Source organism: Helianthus annuus, chromosome 8, assembly GCF_002127325.2.
Source record: "Helianthus annuus cultivar XRQ/B chromosome 8, HanXRQr2.0-SUNRISE, whole genome shotgun sequence".
Taxonomy (NCBI): Eukaryota; Viridiplantae; Streptophyta; class Magnoliopsida; order Asterales; family Asteraceae; genus Helianthus; species Helianthus annuus.
This window is the reverse complement of record NC_035440.2, coordinates 21,340,578-21,346,980: the sequence shown is the minus strand read 5'-3', so window position 1 is coordinate 21,346,980 and position 6,403 is coordinate 21,340,578.

The window sequence follows — 6,403 nt, the reverse complement described above, 5'->3', positions numbered from 1 at the left end:
CTATTGATCTTTAACCCGGACTAGATCCGGGCTACTGAACGCAAAGAAGGAACATGTAATTCGTTCACAAGATTATAATTTTAAATAATTCTCCCAAGTTATAAAAGAGGTTTGTGCCTCATGCATTCAAATCAATTTTAATAAACATTTTTCAAAAGTGTCGGTTGAATGTATTTACCAGTGTAAACTGACGTGTTTTCCCAAAAGATTAAGTGCAGGTACTACACGTAATCGGCTGGCAATAGCTCCTTAGCATCTTAAGAAGTCTCGCAAGCTTTGATGTCTTATCTGTTGAACAACATTTTTATTTATTTTGATCCCTCATGTGGATACTATTCAACTACTTGTGATACATTCGAGATTACAGTAAATGGTTGAATTATATTTATCTTTATGCTTCCGCTGTGCATTTATATATTGTGGTTTGACTATATTGTTGCCAACTACGTCACGATAATCCCCCACCGGGCCCACCGGTGATACACGTGGAAATCGGGGTGTGACAGGTTGGTATCAGAGCCAACATTGAGTGAATTAAACACTATCCTAATGTGTTTAATCTCAGTGACACAATTGCACATACTTGAGTCTAGACAAGAACTTAGGACAAATTCGAATTATTATTCCAAGTTTGTCTTTTTCTTTTATTATTGTTATTTAAAGTTTTGAAAGCAGGAAATATGCCGCCAGTGATTTTCCGAGGAAGAGGAAGGGGAAGAAGAGGCAGATGAGAGATCGTTACTCACCACGATCACGAAGCTGGACCTTCAAATACGCTAGCTCCTTCGACCACAAGGAGTGAAGAACCGCAAAGGCGAAGAGACCTTTATGAACCTGCGAGGCATTCCACCTCGCATAGCTCGACGCCATCATACCGGCACTCATTCGGGCCAAATTCCGAAAATGATCCCAACAACCCGCAACCCTCCTACATACCTCTACAGCGTTCGGTATCGCACCGAAATTTTGACGACCCTACTCCATACTTCAGAGGTCAGTTTAACCCAGCTGACTACATCCAGGAACCTTCAGGCTTTGTTCCGTTAGGACCACAAGATCACTTCTCCGAAGATCATATGGACGAGGATACTGATCCGACAGAACCTGCTCGTGGTACGCCCACGCATCCAATAGAAATCTCTGATGGGTCATCCTTTCATGGTACACCCTATAAGGGACCAGATAGCTTCATGGCGTTGTTTAATCAACACGAGTGGTACCACACGCCACAGACATCACAACAGCCGCAACATCCGCAAGATCCCTCCGAGGATCCACGTTTCGTGGCAGTTACGCCACCACCTCCGCCACCGGTACAGCCAGTAATGCCTGATCCGCCAAGGCGTAGGAGGACAAATGCTCGTATGTCCACCCGAGGAGGGGAATTCCACTTCAGCACCCCTCGACACTCTAGTAGTAGCCACTACCCGCCACTACAAGAAGAAGGACCTTCAAGTCCTGTACAGGAGGCGAACTCCGCACCAGCTGCACCAACTTCGCCACCATTTGGGTATGACCTCCCAATACCTGCATACATGGGTCCGTCGGCTTACAACCCGTTCGAACCGTCATCGCAAGCACATTACAACTACAACTATGAGCGCGACCCATATGTGGTAGCGGCTAGGTATAATGCCCGCTATCCCGACGGAGCTCTTGGAAACATGGGAGTACCGGACTACTCAGCTCATGGGTATCCAGCACCTCCCAGACCTCCAGTTCCGCAACCGGCGCCACAACCACGTTTCTCTCCTCCTGAACAAGAAGAAATACTCCACCGTTTGAGCCGTGTGGAAAGAGACTTCGAGGAAGAACGTAAGAGCCACCGAGGATTCCTCAAGGGCTTAGCAAACCTGTTGAAAGGCAAGAAGAAGAAACGTGACCATTAGTCCTTATATATGTTCTAATGTAATATTTATTTTAAATAAGTCCCTGCGAGGACGTTTATCGTATTTCAGTCCCTACTGGACTTATCTTTTAGTCCCTACGCGGACACCTATCTAGTATTAGTCCCTGCGTGGACTTGTCTTTTTATTAACCTCTATGTAGGTATGTACTTGTTAAAAGACCCGTTTAGGGCAATGTGTAATCGTATTGAAGTTTTGGAATGTTATGTTATAAATTTCATTTTGTTATTACTATATATATGAAATAAATCAAAATCATTCCTTTTAGTTTGATCTGCCTAAATAAAGAATCTTAAGAGTGAAACCTAGCCAGGTGTCTTTTAAGATCCGGCCAAGATGGTAAGACCTAATTAAAAGATTCAGAATTCCCAGTTAACCTCTGTAACCATGTTAACATTCATGGCAGATGTGATTCGTTAAAATCGCACACGTCATTCTTACACAAGAATCCTTTAAAGGATTCCAAAGCCCAAATTAATGATATAATAAATCATGGGTTAAATCATCAATAAAGATGATCACTTGTTAAACATCCATTAAGCGGTGTAGTGCCTAAGGGCCGAATTATCAAACATCCGTTAGTGATGTAGTGCCTACGGGCCATACTTGCTGTCATAATAAGACAAAAGACAGTGGTGGTCTATGACTCCCTGTCAGAAGAGGGTAAAAGAACTACGGTTCAAACCTTCATACCTTGATTCTCTGTAATCTCGGCTAATAATATAATAACGTCCTAGTGACTAGGCTTTTATGCCACTAGCAATATTAATTGTGATTAGGATAAGTATGTTCAAATCCTAAATAAAAAGTGAGTAACAAATTAACCAGATATGGTCTTCGTTACCATGGTTAAGGAATTGCCATAAAAGACAATTCAATAATAAACTCCTAAATAAAAATTTTCATTATCTTCTGCAGCAGATACAAGCTGCTATGGCGAATCCAAATGGAGAAAATAATCACACAAGTGAAGATGAGTATGATAATGCCCAGGTAAATTTAACGGGCGCTCAACTCAAGGCTCTTGTCGACAACGTTGTGCAAGCAGCTCTAGATCGACAATATACAGAATCTCGAAGCAGAACAGTTTCCAAACCACCATCAAAGCCAAAGACACACTCAAAAACCCACAGCAAACCACTATCCAAACCCAAGAAGGACGAAGATAACCACTCGTCCAAGCCCAAAAAGGACGACGACCATCACTCGTCAAATGAAAACAGTGTTCGTCGGGAAAGGGAATACACTGATGCGTCCGGTGCCAGGGGCTGCACCTACAAGTACTTCGTGTCTTGTAAACCCCGAGACTTCACAGGGGAGAAAGGTGTCGTCGAATGTATGACATGGCTGGATGAGATGGACACTGTGGTGGACATCAGTGGCTGTGCGGAAAGGGATGTAGTGAAGTTTGTGTCACAATCGTTTAAGGGCGAGGCCCTAGCTTGGTGGAGGGCGCTGGTTCACGCCTCGGGAAAAGCTGTGCTTTACAGCATGACGTGGGAGGAATTCGTTTCTCTCATCAAAGAAAATTACTGCCCTCAGCATGAGGTGGAGAAGATAGAGTCTGATTTTGTGTCATTGGTGATGACAAATCTGGACTGCCAGGCCTACTTGACGAGCTTCAACACGATGTCTCGGTTGGTCCCATATCTAGTAACCTCGGAACCAAGGAGAATCGCTCGTTTTATCGAGGGGTTAGAACCCGCGATAAAGGCTAGTGTGAAGGCCTCTCGGCCAATGACCTTCAGGTCTGTGACTGACCTTTCTTTGTCCCTCACGATGGACGCGGTCCGACTGAGATCGCAGAGGAACAAAGAAGCCGAGAAGAGGAAGCGTGAGGACGATACCTCACGAAGGTCGGGAAAGAAACACCATGGGAACGGTGATGGCAAGAGAGGGACCGAGTCGAGAAAAGAAGGGCAACAATCCGGAGAGAAGCCCAAATGAAAAAACTGCCAAAAATTCCACTTTGGGAAATGCAGGTTTGGGCCGAACTCACAGTCCTAGTCAAAGACGCATACTTGTGGATTGTGCAAGTCCAAAGACCACAAGACTGTGGACTGTAAGAAGATTAAAGACGCGACCTGCTACAACTGTAGTGAGAAGGGGCACATCAAAAGTAACTGCCCCAAATTCGCCAAGAAGACTGAAGAAATCAAAAAGAATAACGCTAGAGTCTTCAAAATGGATGTGAAGGAAGCGTTGCAGGACAACAACGTAATCACAGGTACTTTTCTCGTGAATAATATCTTTGCAAGAGTACTTTTCGATTCAGGCGCTGATAAATCCTTCGTAGACCAAAAATTTTGCAAATTGCTGAACATGCCTGTCAAAACCCTAAATGTGAAATACGAGGTAGAGCTAGCAGACGGCACAGTAGAAACCGTCTCCACTATATTAGATGGATGTATGATATCCATTAAGAACCATTCTTTTCCTCTATCTCTACTTCCCTTTAATCTGGCTGGTTTTGACATCGTTCTGGGCATGGACTGGTTATCCCACAACCAGGCCAAGATCGTCTGCAATAGAAAACAAATTGTGTTAAGACCCCGACTGGCGAATCACTCACCGTTCGAGGAGATACGCAGTATGGATTGCCCGAGAACGTATCTATGCTCAAGGCGTCAAGATGTCTAAAAAGAGGATGTGTCATCTACATGGCACAGGTGATTATAGAAGAGCCCAAACCAAAGATAGAGGACATTCCTGTCATTTCGGAGTATCCAGAAGTTTTCCCCGAAGATCTACCTGGGTTGCCACCAGATAGGCAAGTGGAATTCAGAATAGATATCATCCCTGGAGCAGCTCCTATTGCTAGAGCACCCTACAGGCTAGCACCGACTGAAATGAAGGAATTAAGGACCCAACTGGATGAACTGTTAGCAAAAGGTTTCATCAAGCCCAGTTCATCTCCTTGGGGAACACCTGTCCTATTTGTTAAAAAGAAGGACGGATCGATGCGGCCGTGCATCGATTATCGTGAACTTAATAAAGTCACAATAAAGAATAGATACCCATTGCCAAGGATCGACGATTTGTTTGATCAATTGCAAGGGGCTAGCTTTTTCTCGAAGATCGACTTAAGGTCGGGCTACCATCAGCTGAAGGTCTGAGATGAAGACGTACACAAAACAGCATTTAGGACTCGCTACGGTCACTACGAGTTCCTAGTGATGCCTTTTGGGCTCACAAATGCATCGGCTGCGTTCATGGATCTCATGAATCGCGTCTGCAAGCCGTACTTGGACAAATTCGTCATCGTATTCATCGACGACATTCTTATCTATTCAAAGAATAAAGCTGACCATGAGAAACACCTACGATGTATTCTCAAATTGCTACACCGCGAGAAACTTTATGCCAAATTCTCTAAATGCGAATTCTGGCTACGAGAAGTCCAATTTCTGGGACATGTCGTAAGTGAGCGTGGTATCCAGGTGGATCCCGCTAAGGTAGAGGCGGTCATGAATTGGCAAGAGCCAAAGACGCCCACAGAGATCCGTAGTTTCCTAGGGTTGGCAGGATACTACAGGAGATTCATTGAAAATTTCTCAAGGATTGCTGCGCCCTTAACTTCTCTAACCAAGAAGAAGGAAAAGTTTGTTTGGGGCCTAAGCAGCAAGAATCCTTTGATATTTTGAAACAAAGGCTGAGCAACGCTCCTGTGTTGACGCTACCAGAAGGTACCGAAGAGTTCGTAGTTTACTGCGACGCGTCACACACTGGCATGGGGTGTGTGCTCATGCAGAAAGGCAAAGTGATTGCCTATGCTTCAAGACAGTTGAAGGTGCACGAAAAGAATTACACCACCCACGACTTGGAGCTGGGTGTCGTTGTGTTCGCACTAAAACTGTGGAGGCATTATCTATACGGAATCAAGTTTGTGATCTATTCAGATCACAAAAGCCTTCAACATTTGTTCAATCAGAAGAAGCTAAACATGAGGCAACGCCGTTGGATGGAGACCTTGAACTATTATGATTGTGAGATCAAGTACCATCCCGGCAAGGCGAATGTAGTCGCTGATGCCCTGAGCCGGAAAGAAAGGATGAAACCCATCCGCATCAATGCCAAGAGCATTGAAGTCAAGAATAACTTGATTAAAAGGATATTAGCTGCACAGCGAGAGGCTGTGTTGGAAGCTAATTATCCTAAGGAAAGGTTAGGAGTAACTGACGAGCAGTTAACTCTTAGCAAGGATGGAATCTTGCGATTAAATGGACGAATATGGGTTCCAATCTATGGAGGATTACGAGATGTTATCCTCCAGGAAGCCCATAGTTCCAAATATTCTGTCCATCCTGGAGCAGACAAAATGTATCAGGATTTAAAGGCAAATTATTGGTGGATAGGCTTGAAAAAGTCTGTAGCCGCTTATGTAGCCAAATGCTTGACTTGTGTGCAAGTCAAGGCTGAGCATCAAAAGCCATCTGGCTTGCTACAACAGCCTGAAATTCCTGAATGGAAGTGGGAGTGTGTAACTATGGATTTTA